A 14,985-nucleotide genomic window follows, 5' to 3' on the forward strand; every position below is an offset into this window, starting at 1 on the left:
TGTGTTAGCATTGCATCTGTACTGTAAGGTTTAGGGAGATATGGCTGTAGGATTTTTTTTTTTTTCTGAATGCACCAAAATAACTCGCCTGCTTTTGGAGCCCCATGGCAGAGTGGTTAAACTGCAGTACTGCAGTCAAGACTCTGCTTACAACCTGAGTTCGATTCCTACGGGCTCAGGTAGCTGGCTCAAAATTGTTTTAGCCTTCTATCCTTCCAAGGTTGGTAATGTGAGTACCCAGCTTGCTGGGGAGGGGCCATGTGTAGTCAGCATCATTAAATTGGAAATCGCACAGAGAGTGCTTTAAGTGCTGTGGGGTAGTATAGAAGCAGCATGCTTTGTCTGGACCTTGATGGACGAGCAGCCTTAGGCAGAAGAGCTATAAGGGACCCTTTGAGTCCATCTCCTGTCAAGGAGGCGCAGCGGGAATCGAACCCCTAACCTCTGGTTCAGCCAGCAAAGACTTAAATCACGGAGCTGCTTTGCTTGCCTTCTGCCTAACCTTTCATTGCAATACTCTGTTTTTTTGAAAATGTACTTTTTTTGTTTCTTACTAACTTGCGAGCCACTTTGGAAAAAAAAAATACATTTATGTCAAAGGTACTCAATATAAATGATGCAAAGTAGGAGCCACGGTGAGGGTCTCAGAACTCATTTGGATCAAATGCGTTTCCTCCAGGATGACCACGTAAAGAGTGTCGCTCTTCATCATTCCTGCGAGGGGGAATGCAGACCATTTGTGGCCCCGATGGTTTGGAGCCACCGTGAATAGTAAAAAGGAAGAATTTTACTGAATTTTAAGTTGTTACAGACAGGAAGAGGGAAAGATCTGCCCCAAACATGTCCAGTAATTGTACGCAAATCAGTTTGTGAGCAGCTCTCTGAAATTCCCGCAACTCAGCATTAATGTCGTACTTCCAAAACCCAAATTATGTCTGGCTGGTTCCGTAGCCTAACATCAGGTCCTCCTTCAATCTTCTGAATGAGGGTTGGTGTAGCTTTAATGTAGATTAATTAGATTTCCACCATAAACCCCAAAATGGTTTGAAGGAACATAAAATGCAATCTGCTCCACTCCTGCTCATTTCACAGACTCCAACACTTTGCTTGAAAAGCAGTCAGTTTTTATTGGCCCCAAACAATGCACCTATTTATATCTGTAAAACTGCTTGTTAAATTATATGGAACGTCGAACACATCATTGTGGCCCATTGCTTTCCTTAGCCTGCTTGGTAATGCAGTGATTTATAATCTGGAAATTTCTGATTATTTTCTCTCCCCCCCCTCCTAATCTTTTATAACCTGGTGAGATCAATGAAAGAAAATTACAGGGAATACTTATGCAAAGGGATTAATTGCCTGTGCCTTGTCTTTCTGCCTTTCTAGACATGACCTGCGTGAAAACCTGGATGTCTGAATCAAATGGCTAATCCCAAACACAGCAGACCTATTTGATCAGTTCTTGAATAGTAAATCAACGGTATTCAAATCCCACTGATTGAGTGGGTCTAGTGGGGGGCGGTAATCAATTGGATTTAGGCTTTTAGCTCTCCCCAAGCATAGACAGACAGACAGACAGACAGACAGACAGACAGACAGACAGACAGACAGACAGATGATAGATAGATAGACAGACAGACAGACAGACAGACATACCATGATTTTAGGGGAAGAGATGGGGAAACCATCATGATTCTGGTATAGGTACCGAAAGGCCAGTGGAAGCGCTGGGATGGCTCGGTGGTGAAACTGGGAGGGAAGCCCTTGGTTTGTTTTTTCCTTTCAAGCACCTTTAATAGCTGTTATCGTCCATGCAAAGCCAAGTAAATAATCAAATCAAGAGAAGCAAATTGTTATTTATCCCTGTTTACATCCAGCCCTTGGTTTCCAGAAGTCCAGCCTAGTCTCTCCAGCTTCCCTTAACCATCTAAGGTGGATAATTAGAGCTGAAAGTACATTAACGAGGCAGCGAGGTGGCTGAGGCAGTCTTTCTGGTTTTATGGAATCAAAGGAATCCTCCACTTCAGTCGTGAAGATCAATCACCAAACCAAAACAAGCTAATTTGTGCATCCCAAACATGAGAGAAATTGCTGCTGATCTCAAATAATGGGCTGGCTCTAATGTTTGCTTCCGTTCTTATCATCGGCCCGATCCAACTCTTTCAAACTTGATGCCCTCCAGTGACGCTGGACTACAATTCCTATTATCCCCAACAAGTTTAGCCAACCTCTGAAGGGTCCCTGTTTGAGAAAGCTGGCCCCATCGCCTCTCAGCAAAGAGTCGGATGATGATGAGACTCTGCCATCACCAAAGCAACACACTCCATTGACCACTGTTCTTTCCTGAGGTGCAACACAATACGATGTGTTTCCCTATGTTGTTGTTTAGTTGTTTAGTCGTGTCCGACTCTTCGTGACCCCATGGACCGGAGCACGCCAGGCCCTCCTGTCTTCTACTGCCTCCCGGGTGCAAGTATTTTGTCGAACTTTAACCAAACTTAACACTCCTCCGTACAAGACGCCCACAGACACAGAAAAGGGGGGAAAATGTGTAATGCAGCTTCAGTATGTTTTACCAAGTAGGAGGACTGTCCCCGTCCTTCCATAGAATGAATCAGCCACCTCAGGCTTTCCGTATCATGAAAGAAAAGCAAATAGTTAGAAACTTATTTTGTTATTGTTGCTTAGGAAGGGAAGAGGAGTTTCTGGAATTTTCTGACTCATGTGTTAAAATAACTTGGCCAGCGTGAGGTCCTATGTATGTACCTTGATCTGGAGATGAAGGGATGGCAACTGATCATCTCCTTCTGGTTTGGTCAGTCCTGTGGGATTGTACAGGGAAGAGGAGCATCGTCTGAACGTCTTCACACTTCTGCTTTGTGATTCCCAGATGCTAGAAGAGGCCCAACTATAGCTCGTTCCCTCCAGGAGCAGGACAAAGCTCAAGGTAAAAAAATCTCGGAGGAACCTGTGAGCCAAAAGGCAGGGGTGGAGTTGCTGGAACAGGTGGGATCATGTCTGAAATAAAGGAATCCACCGAGAGACAGGAAAGGAAGGTCAAGAACATCTTCTCCCTGAAGTGGCTGTCGTGAGTCACACATTTCACGGTTTGTTCACCACGAACTTCCAAGAAGGGTACATGTTTCCAGGAAAGATGACACCCCTTGTAGGTGTGAAGGCATTTGATGTTTGAAATGGTTCGATCGAAATATATTCATTTCTGGAGGAGATGTGTCCTTGCATTGGTCCAATTGTCACGCAACCTTTCAAAAGCAATGCAAAGGTGAATCTTATATCTCACCTACGGTTCGTAAAGTTGAGTTGTGTGACTCAGGGAAGTTCTCTTCCTGGTCCACCAGCATCTTTGAGGGAATGAATGTCACGAACAGAGACGGACAATGCTCTTGCGACGAAATTAGTTTACAGACGTGCTCCGCCAACGGGGAAAGCTTAAGCTTTTCATTGCATGCGATTTTCCTCACCTACGTATATCATGTTCAGCGTGCTTCATTACGTAAATGGCGATTGGAAAATACACAGGGGTTTGCTTCTCAACGACTGTTTAAAAACAAAAGAAAACAACACCAATAAAAGAATTGTTTTAAAAAGAGATGCATTGTAAGTGACTGTTTACCTCAGAGGTTAAAGAGAATATTTACCTGTTGGACATGGTTGCTTTATAGTGCACCATCTTGTTTATTTATTTTATTTATTTAAAATGTTTTCCCCCACCTTTCTCCTTAAAAAGGACCTAAGATGGCCTACATCATTAAAGACAGTATTTAAAGCCAGCGAGTATACGAGAAAGGATCAATCAAATACCAAACGAAAACGGTAGACAGAAGCAACACCAAAGCCACATTCAGAGCAGTAAGACAAATCATTCATGTAAAAACCCCACTCAGGAAGCCAGTCACTGAGGGAAAGCCTGCCTGAAGAGAAAGGTCTTTGCCTGCTAGCTGAAGGACAGGAAAGATGGGACTAGTCCGGCCTCCAGTGGGAGGGAGTTCCACAGTCTGGGAGCAGCCACAGAGAAGGCCCTCTCCTGTGTGCCCACCGAAAACACCTGGGATGGAGAGAAAGGCCTCTCCTGATTATCTTAACGCCTAAGCAGGGTCAAAAAGAGAGACTTTATAGGTGAGAACCAGTACTTTGAATTGTGCCTGGAAACAGATTGTCTGCCAGTGGAGCTGCTGTAACAGGGGAGTTGTGTGATTGCTGTGTCCAGTTAGCAATTTGGCTGCCACATCCTGAAGTTTCTAAACACTTTCCAGAGGCAGCCCCATGCAGAGCATGTTACAGTAATCCAGCCAGAATCGTGTCCTTGGATCCAGGCGTGCTGGCGGAAAGCAATACATACTGATTCTTAACCGTGTTTACATATGGACTCTTACGCAATCCTTTCAGGTGGGATACCCCCAATTCTAGCTTGGTCAAGAAGGGTGTGGATTTTTAATCTTTTCCAATTGTTTTAGCCTCCCATTGGAAACCAGTGTTTGGACTTGATGATCTATAAGGTCCCTTCCAGCTTTGCAGTTCTAAGAGGATCGTTATCGTTATCAACCAACATAATTTCAAGAGTGTAGGGAGCTGCCCTTATCTGGGGTCCGTCCCAACTGGTATTGTCAAATTTTGATGGGCAAGCCACTCCCTGGGAGAGAATTCTTCCTAGCCTTACATACAGAGACCAGGAATCTTCTGCGTGAAATCGGCATTTCTTTCTGTCAAACTCCTGGTTGTTTTTTTTTTTTTTTTTTCCTATTGAAAGGCATGTCTGCTCAAGTTCCACAAGCCTTACTTCCAGGACTCCGTGTGCAGGTTTGCCGCTGAGCTGCTTATAAAGGAGTGGCTTTTCACGGCTACTGAAAATTTGGTGTATCCATCTTTTTCATGCCAGTCATGTGGAACCTATAATCAATTATTACTGGCTGGGTAGCTCAGTGGTTTGGGTCGAGGCTGGGCATTCTCCGAAGGGCCTCCTGCAAGTAGAGCCAGCCTGGGTACCCTTGAGCAAGGAGGCCCAGTTGAGGGGGGGGGCATCAAGCTCCCAACCTCTGGCTCCACCTAAACCACTGAGCTATCCAGCTGTTCCAATAACATCGATCAATACAGACATGTCAGTGGATCCCATTCAGAAAGGCTAAACACATCTCAAACGAGTGCCTATGGAACACAGAAAAATCTCTCTCTCTGCAGCCTTACTTGAGGCCAGACCACAGCGGTGCACCTGGGGGGGGGGGCTTCACAAGTGTGCAAACAGGTCTCAGATGCTTGCTCAATCGCATCCCTCCACAAACAAGGGCTTGCTCAATTTGTAATCAAGCAGTCCATCCCCCGGGGTTGAAATACCGGAATGTGTCATCTTTTACTTGGGCTTGGGAGAGCTTTTTTGCTTTGTCCGTAAGAAAGTCTAAGTCGGAGCCTGAAGAAAACTTTCCAGAGACCCTAATTTCGAAGGCACGCGCCTCGTACACTGAAGGCTGGTTGTAGATGCTGTTGGAAGCACGGCCCTCCTGTCAATCACGGCAGCCGCCGGTCCCTCGCCCTCTTCATTTTATTTTATTTATTTATTTATTTATTTAATTTATATGCCGCCCACACTACCCAAAGGTCTCTCATCCCATGCACCGTCCGTTTGCGGTTTCCATCGGTGTTGATTTAATCAATTGACTCTTTGGGAACCTCTTCCAGTTAAGGCTAGAAACTGATTTTGTGTCAAATTGTGGGATGGGGGTGTTCCCTTGATTCTAAAAAAATACGTCCGGGGCGTGACCTAGTTTGTATTTTTGAAATGATGCGAACGGTTGGCTTCCCAGGATGTTCCCATACAAATGGTTCCTAGTTCCGCCATTCTCGTATTCCATGTGCTCTTGCACGATTTCCTCATTAATGGTGTGTGTATGAGAGAGAGAGAGAGAGAGAGAGAACTTGATGATCCATCAGGTCCCTTCCAGCTCTGCAGTTCTAAGATGATGATGATGGTGATGATTAGAGGGAGAAAAACCAAGAGGAAAGAAACAGTGAGAAAACGTGGAAGATTTCAAAGGCAAGGTGGGATCCCAGTAAACATTCTACAAGTCAGGCAGGGCGATCACATAATTGAAAACCACAGCCGAGAGCATGTGGCGAAGCAGGTGGTCACAACCGGAGTCCTCCCCAAGGCCTCGGTGGTTGGAGAGTCCAGGGAAGGAAGATCTCTGGATTTAGCTTTCCCTCGTCTTCTCCTTCCCCTTTTCTCCATCCAATTCGTTGACCAGCTTTTAAACCACCACAACTGCCAGACGGGGCTCCGAAAGAAAAGATCCGTTTGGATGTTTGTCTGCCCCTGGGTTACCTCAACATTGCATGGATGCCCCAGCGTGGGCCCTCTCCTTCCGCCCTTGTCCGAAGACAAGCTCAAGGCTAAAACTGCAGCTACGTTTAGTCACGTGCAACAGAAACGGCACAAACCTCGCCCAGCCTTTTTCAACAAAGGAACAGATTATCGTGGCGTAAGCGTGTGCGTGGCGCAAAGCCCATTTTGTCAGATGCACGATGAAAGAGCCTTTCACGCATCTGACAAAGTGAGCTCTTGTCTAGAACACCGTCTGTCACAATAAATCTGTTCCACTCTCCCTTCCTCGTTTCTGAAAGAAGAATCATGTAATAACTTCTGTCAGGACCCACGAAAACTTCACAAAGTTGAACCAGGTCCGGCTCTGTTATCATACAGCGAGAGGCATCTGCAGGCGTGGCATGGGCGAACCCCCCCCAGATGTTTCTCCTGAGCCGCCTGCCCTGCTCTGCATCCCCTAAATTCATTGCTGGGTGTGTGTCGCTTTGTGGGTTGTGTATATATTGGAATCACAAGCCACTCCTGACCAGAGCTGAGGGCGTCTCCCCTGAAATGTTGTGGTAACAAGCTCCTTTTAAGTCCATAAGCTACCTTTAATAATAATTGTGTGCTGTCAGATCAATTCAGATTTATGGTGACCCTTTCCAGTATTTTAAAGATAAAGAATACTCAGAAGTGCTTTACCGTCCCTTTCCTCTAGGGGGCAACCTTAGGACAGTGCAGCTTGCCCAAGGCCACCCAGGCTGGCTCTTCTCCCAGGAAGCACAAGTGGGGAATTGAATTCCCAACCTCTAGGTTCACGGTCAGATACCTAAACCACTGAATTTTGCTACCAGCTAAGCTATCTTCAGTTGGAATTATTCCACTCTCTTGTAAGTGACTTCTTGAGGATCATTTGATCAAAAGATGCAGCTTAACCTACTAAAAACAAACAATCCAGTCTTCATTGAGTTCTTGTACTCAAAGCAAGCTCTTGGACTCAGAATTTTTCAGTGCCGAACAAAGTTTTTTTTTCCCTGCACAAATGAGGTAAACATTAATTTAGGACCTCAGATAACGAAGGGACTACCAATGCAAAAAGGTACAAAAATAACAACAGATGTGTTAGAATAATTCATTTTGGAGATAGTGATATTGGGGTTCTCCCTCCCCCAGTAGCTTCTGTTGAAAGCTCTTGAATTGTGACATCCTTTAAGGCCTCAGCCCGTCTTAATCTGACCTGGATGTGTAGTCTTTGGTCCACAATTAGGCTGGACAGCTCAGTGAATTTTGACACCCTACTGGGCTTCCCAGGATAGAAGCCAGCCTGCATAGCCTTGGGTGAGCTGCACAGTCTCAGATTGCCTCTCGAAAAGAGAGTGAACCGCTTCTGAGTCTTTTATATCTAGGAAACCCTGGCAAAAGACGCCGTAAGTCAGAATCGACCTGGTGGCGCGTAATTATTATTCCTGAGTTTGGGAAATCTTTTTTACCTCTTAAACCTGGGATTTAAAAAATGGTTCCACCGCTTGCCAACAGGTGGCATGGAAGCGACGCTTGGCAAACCGACCCTGACACATTCCACAGGGAAAACAACATCCCGGATTGCTACACGCTTGTAATGATTTTCTCTCTCTTGGGTCAGACCCCGTCTGAGCGCACTTAGACTCGCAAACAATATGTGGTCTGGATCTGACCTCAAACATGCCCCTAACACTTAGTCCTCACATGTCTGTCCAAAGTCTAAAGGCCGATATTCCATGTTTTTGTTTGTGTTCTCCCAGGGCAGAGAACTTTGGCTTCAGAAGAGAAGATCCAGGAAAAGTTAACTAGCGGGAAAAGGTCCTTTAATAAGTTTTGAACCCAACACAAAGCAGGAGCGACTGTGGTGGAAACATGTTTGCTTTCAACAAATGAAGGTAAGGTAATAAAGTAAAATTAAACAGGAAAGGTAGGTTTTGTTTTCAATAAAACCTACCTTTCCTGTTTAATTTGACTTTATTGTTTGCTTTTCAGCAAGGCTTCTTCAGCGTCTTCATTTGTTGAACGCAAACCATTAAGTAAAATTAAACGGGAAAGGTAAGTTTTGACAAAGGAATCACGGCGACGAAGGCTAAACACACATGGAAAGAGGATCATGGAACAGGAGGAAGAAGGATCCACTGACCCTCCTTTTAAAACAATGGGTCACTTTTCTTTTTCATGCAGTTAGTAACATTTATGTGTTGCTTTATTTTCATTGCTATTTGGACATAAATAGTTTTCAGGGGCATTCTGAGGCCTTTTCTCCCCCAACCTCTAATTTTAGGTCTTTTCCAATAAAATAAAATAAAATAAAAATTGGGGCACAAGATCAGAAAAGAAAAGCTAGGGAAGCAATAAAGTAATGGGCATTAAAACAAATTAACAGGTAGCTCAGTGGTTCAGGTTTCTTGGTGCAGAGCCAGAGGTTGGGAGTTTGATCCCCCACTTGTGCCTCCTGCGTGAAAAGCCAGCCTGGGTAGCCCTGGGCAAGCTGCACCGTCCCAAGGTTGCCCCTAGAGGAAGGGAAGGGTAAAGCACTTCCAAATATTCTTTATCAAGAATACTCTGAAAAGGGTTGCCATAAATCAGAATTAACCTGACGCTGCATGTTTATTATGACCGAAACCATCTTACAGTGTTAATGGCAGCGAAGTACTTTCTAGGGAGCCCTCCATAACAAGTTACATCATGACTTGTGGGGTTCCTTTTAAACGAACTTTCTGTAAGTGATACAACCGAAGGGCCCAGCTTACTTTGCTTTCTGCTGCAGTCCTATATTCAGCGTTTGCTCCTTGTGGCGTGAACGGTGATAGCTGGAGGCGTGCGCTCCTTCTGGGCCAAGCCACTCTCCAATGTAAACCCCCCCAAACCCCAGCAGTGCAGAGGAACATGTCCCATCAGCCCCCATCCGGTTCCCACTCGTTTCCCTTGGGAAGAACTGAAAGGGAGTGTTAGACAGTGTGATATGGACGGGTGAGAAACCCTGATACACAGGTTTCCTCTGTCGAATTAGGGGGGGAAACAAATGAATGGAAACAGCTGCACCCTCGCATCGTGTTCCTTTGTCCTCAAATGTATCTCAGAGGAACGGGATGTTGCTGGAAACCGAGATATTTCTTTGGTACCCTCTCCTGATGAAAGAGAGAATCCTGGTTTGAGGCCAAACTATTCTGCCTTTGGTTTTTCACGATGTCGTTTTGCGTCTTTGGAGAAAGGCGCCCAGATTTCTGCGGGCTGGGAAAACCAATCTTTGCGCCTCCCATTTTTACCATTCGATCACCTCTTAGTGTCCTTTCTTTCCTCCCGTTAGAAGGAACCGCTACGTGTGGGTGTCCTCTTCCCTCTTTTACCCACCCTACAACCCTGCGAGGCGGGTCAAGTGGAGAAAAAGCGAGAGGCCCCCCGCTTGCCGGGTGAAGGCCGGGGTGGAGAGGAGACCCAGAACGGGTTGCTCCTCTGGGACTCGCCTTGTCCAAGTAGCGTTCGCCGACGTTCTCCATGGGGTGGAGGCTCGGCCGAAGGACGCTTGGCAACACACTGGCTAAGAACCTGCTCCACCATCCACGTAGACCTACTAAGGGGGACCCAACAGGGCCTGAAAATCTTCCCTTCCACTTATTAGTTCCTAATGCAAAGAACGGCAATGGATTGGTCATTTGGTCCAAATCCCGGTGGCCCGCTGGGGTGAGCAGAGCTAATCCAGAGCCGGAAGGAAATTCATTGCCAAGAGGAGGCTCCAAGCTGCAATCCTGGCAGACCGAAGGTGGAATCAATCAATCACCTGTATAAGAAACAACACAACTATCATTACTGGTTTTAATGCTTACTCTTCTTGGCTACCTTTAGTGTCTGCATTAAGTTTCCAGTGCCTGCATTACCCAATCTTTAGAGACACCCATATGTGGGCACACATGGTAATTTATTATTAGAGATTTAATTTTACTCTCTCTTTTGGCCATCGGGTAAAGACAGGGGGCGGGAGAAATGCTTATGGAATCCCTTATTTCCGTGCATCTCGGCTGTCCGGCAGGAGAAGATTTTTGGCCTCCGGTTGAGAGTGAGAAAAAGTTCTCCCACCCCACCAAGGCCTCTGTAATTTTCATAAAATGTTTGTGATGGCCTCTCCATTAAAAAAAATTAAGCACATATACAGCAAGCACAGAAGGACTGGTTGATTGTTAAGAAAGATGCAATGAACCCATCCAGTGCTTTGATGTTTTAGATAAAGCAGCAGACAGTCTAGTTTGGGGGAAATTTATGCAACTAAAGGAACAGTGCAATTTTGTGCAATACTGTATATATTGCACAATATATTGCAGGTGGCTTCCTTTAGGGAGTTGAACCCTCTTGTATTGTGTCTTCCTCTTTTCCTGCTGCCTTTCACCTTTCCCACCACGATGGTCTGTTCCAAAGAGTCCTGCCTGCTCATGATATGCCCAAAGTAGGGCAGCCTCAGTTTTAATATTTTTGCCTCCAGAGACAGTTCAGGCTTGATTTGATCTAGGACCCACTTATTCGCCTTTGTGTGAGAATTGTAGTGAGAGCGTTTTTTTAAAAAAACATTTTTGAGAATGAATGCATCAGCCAAGAAGTAAATTCTCATGCTTGGCTTGAACATTGCTGGAACGGGTGCTCTTTTATTGTTTAAGGAAGTCCTTTGGCATTTCAGAACATCTTGATGTGTCCTGGAAAGGAAACTAATTAACAATTCATGCTGCCGAATTGAATGTTTAGGCTTCCTGTAACTTAGGACAAAGTTTTCAATCAAGCATTGTTTTCCTGAACACAGCCGTGCGTATCTGCCAACATGGTTTTCCCTCCCCGCAACGTCTGATCCTGGGCGTCACCAGAGACCAGATTAAGTTCTTAAACGAATTAAAAAGAAACTTTTGTAGCAATAATCAGACAATAAAGGCAGGCTTCTGATCCTAACATACAGATGGGTTGTTATGCGCAAACAGAAAACAAACTATAACTAGGCAAACAAATGTTGGCTGATCGCGCAACCCCGTGAAACTTTGGACGTAACACTCCAGTGGGCCAAATCCAGTAGTAGACCTAGTTACAACAGAGGTGTTGAAATGCACAGGACTAGTAAGTTATTAGCAGTGGTGCATGGAAACGTTTTCAGTAAACAAATGAGGTCATCTACTACTCTTAGGAAGAAAGAGGCATTGAACATCGTGGCCTAACTCCCATGTTAGTCCAAGTTAGAACAAAGGCATTTGAAATATAATTATAATCTTAGAACAGCAGGTTGGGAAGGGACCCTGGAGATAATCAAGTCCAGCCCCGATCAAGAAGGCACAGTGGGGACTTGAACTCCCAACCAGCAGCCAAATAAACTATGGAGCAATCCAGCAGTTCCTTGTGAAGAACTAGATCTTTTTTTAAAAAAAAAACAGATAGGCTTGTGTTTCAGAACTGCTGTTCCAGAATGCTAGGACTTTTTAATACAAAGACAGAGAGTTGCACACTGTAATTGACATAAGCCCATTCATTTTGATGGTTTTACTCCAAGCAGAATTCCTGCCGAATTCAGCTCACTGTGTTCGATGGATCTTCATTCTGAATAGCGAACTTGTTTGTTCAAAACATGGTTGGGTCATTCTGTAATGTAGAGTTGTATTCTACCAACAAATGTTCGTCATTTTGCAAAGTCAGTAGGTGCATACATAAAATAAAAATTTAATTTGATGCAGCGTTGGGGCAGGAAGAACATAATGCTAAAAGATCTGCACCCTTTTCTATTTCTATATACATCTGTCTATACTGAGCGAATTATCTGTGCCCGGATTGCTACTGTGAATAACAAGCTAGCAGATTGGAAAGATAATGTTAATGTTTGATTGGTGGAGTTTATTTCGTTGACAGAACTATCAAAAACATCTGAACCCATTCACAGGATGGTGATTCTCGGACACCCTGAGAATCCACTGTAGTACTGGAAGGCTATTAACTGTAAGTATATTACAAGTCAAATTTCTTGCTGTGAAATCGATAAATCTCAAGGTACTGGCATCAGGGCTTTAAAATGACCACCTTCTCCTGCTCGGAAGCTAAAAAGATCGCCCAAAAGTGGTAAAGAAGGGCAGACTCATCCATATTTTAAAGAGATTCAAAAAGTGAAAATGTTTCTGAAGAAAGAAGATGTCAACAAACTGGAGGAAGTTCAGAGGAGAGGAAAAAGGATGATCCAGGGACTGGAAACCAAGCTTTAGGAGGAAAAACTGGGAGACTGGGACACGTTTAGCCTTGAGGAAAGGAGACTGAGAGGGGATAGGAGAGCCCTTTTCAAAGACTTGAAAGGCTGTCCTACAGGGGAGGAGCAGGATCTGTTCTCAATCATCCAAGCGGAGGACCCATAATAATGGACTCATGCGACAACAAGCCATGTTTAGGCTAAAAAAGTTCCTAACTGTTAGAGCAGAACGACAAGGGAACCAAAGACCTCGGGAGGTGGTGAGCGCTCCAACCCTGGAGGCCTTCAAGAGGAAACGGGGCCACCCTCTGTCGGATCTGGATTGATCTGGATTCCTGCCTTGAGCTTGGGGTTGGACTGGATGGCCTTAGGAGGCCCCCTTCCCACTCCATGATTCTAGGATCCAAAGAATGCTGTTGGAGGAATAGGACATGTTCTGGAAATCCCCTGGATTGCTGGCATTGATTTCTTTAAGGGCCAGAAATACATAAAATGGCCAACACAAGATATATTAAACAATTCCTCGGCCGTTCCATCTCAGCTGGTGTTCCAAACACACTGCAGGTTCTGTTTTCTTCTGCTTTGGACGAAGTTCTTGTCAAACAGGTTTAGCGCGTGTGTTCTCGCGTGTGTATGTTTTGTTTGTTGGCAAGCTCTGTCGGTCACGCATGTTCCCCCCCCAAAAAATGTATTTTTCCACACTGGTCAACATCTCCTGTCTTGAGAATGACCCTTTGTACAGGGATACCGATGTTCCGGCTTTGTTTTTTTCCCCTTGCCAGCTCTAACCTGGGTGTAGGTTTAACCTTTGAACCATCTTCTGTGGGGCAAAGGCAGGAGAGAAAAACAACAGAATCCCCCTTTCTCGTTCTACAGGTATTTATTGCTCAGGAGAGCCGAGCGGAGCGCAGGGGGGTTAGCAGGAGAAGAGGGTCCCCGGGGCCTTTCGAGGAGAAAGGTGGGGTAAAAGATATTTTAACTAAATAAATAATAAGTAAAATGACTCTTAAGCAGGGGCAATGTCTCTGAGCGTTCCTAAGACGTTAACAGGGAAACAGAAATGTATTGTTTCAGGAATTCTCTACAGGAGGACCGAAGAAATGAAATGGATCCGATTCCAGAAGCCCCTAAATTTGGCTTACATGTCAGTAGCCATGAGGTTACAGAGACAAGTTGCCTTCTTTGACCCAGACTATGGAAGTAACTAGTTACGTCCTGGAGTAATATTTACTTATCAACTTAAAATATTTTCATCCTGCTTTTCTCCTTTGAAAGGACCCAAGGCAGCTTACACCATGGAAATGCAACATTTAAAGCTGAAATGTATAGAAATACTTTAAAAAAAGTATACAAATATTAAAAAGGAGCAGACAAACACCACCCTGAGAAAGGGTAAACAAAAGCAATACTAAATAAAAACACACACACACACATTCAAAGCAGTAAGGTGTAACAGTCCATTAAAAAAACCCACTCAAGGAAAGGCTTGCCTGAAGAGAAAAGTCTTTGAATGGGAAAAATAAATGGCAACAGGAAAAGAGGAACACCAAATATGAAGTGGATTGACTCATAACGGAAGCCACTGGCTTGAGTTTGTAAGAGCTGAGCAGGACCTTTAATGACAGGACATTTTGGAAGACACTTGTTCACAGAGTCAACACGAGTTGAGGATGACCTGATGCCACCCAACAGCAAGAACAGGGCCAGGATATTTTTGACCTTCCATGATCCTTTGTTTCTGACCTCAGGTGTCCATTCCTGAACTTCAAAGACAGGCTGCAGCATGAAACAGCTGAACGGGAATTATTCAAGAGGTTCAACTCAATATCTACTATAGTTTGAAACATGTTATATTTTTGCAATCAAATCGTTCATGCAAATATATTTTTTGACACCACCCAGTTACTGTTTATTGATGCCATGTTAATTATCACTGATTGTACATGGGTGTTCTCCCTGTCTCTCATCTTTCCTGGGTTTAGAAAGCCTTCCACCAAGGTGGGAAGATACATGAAATCTGAGAGCCTCCAGGAGCATTATTCATGGTGAGTGTCTTGGTGTCAAAATTTGACCAATTAAAACGACTTCATAATTATTTAATGCAATGAAAGGATGTCTAGTTTATCCCGGTCCTTCTTTTTTCAGAAGCACTAACGTAAAACTTAACTAGAATACACAACATTCCACACCAATAGAGTGTTTTGAATGACTATCTGTGCCTCTTTCTGCTTCATCTTTTCTTTAAAAAAGGAGCTTACATCAGTCTTTCAAAAATACATTGCTACTATTTACACTGACTGACCAAAGCAGACCCTCAGACTTTACACAGGAAACCATTAACATTCCTTATATTCTCAAAGTCAGCCTGTTAGAACACCTTTCCTGTGCCTTGTATTCTGGTTAGATTTTGAAGAGTCTGAAAACACGGGCTCGCTGAATGCTAAGT

General features: G+C 44.4%; 1 long non-coding RNA gene across 1 annotated transcript; it reads left to right on the plus strand.

Annotated features, from left to right (window-relative positions):
• The first annotated feature begins 12,240 nt into the window (after nucleotides 1-12,240).
• LOC140702295 (uncharacterized) lies at nucleotides 12,241-14,922 on the plus strand. Its single transcript, XR_012081413.2, has 2 exons — nucleotides 12,241-12,298; nucleotides 13,416-14,922. It is a non-coding gene; the product is annotated as an uncharacterized LOC140702295 (long non-coding RNA).
• Nucleotides 14,923-14,985: the final 63 nt, after the last annotated feature.

Source organism: Pogona vitticeps, chromosome 11 (assembly GCF_051106095.1).
Source record: "Pogona vitticeps strain Pit_001003342236 chromosome 11, PviZW2.1, whole genome shotgun sequence".
Classification (NCBI taxonomy): Eukaryota; Metazoa; Chordata; class Lepidosauria; order Squamata; family Agamidae; genus Pogona; species Pogona vitticeps.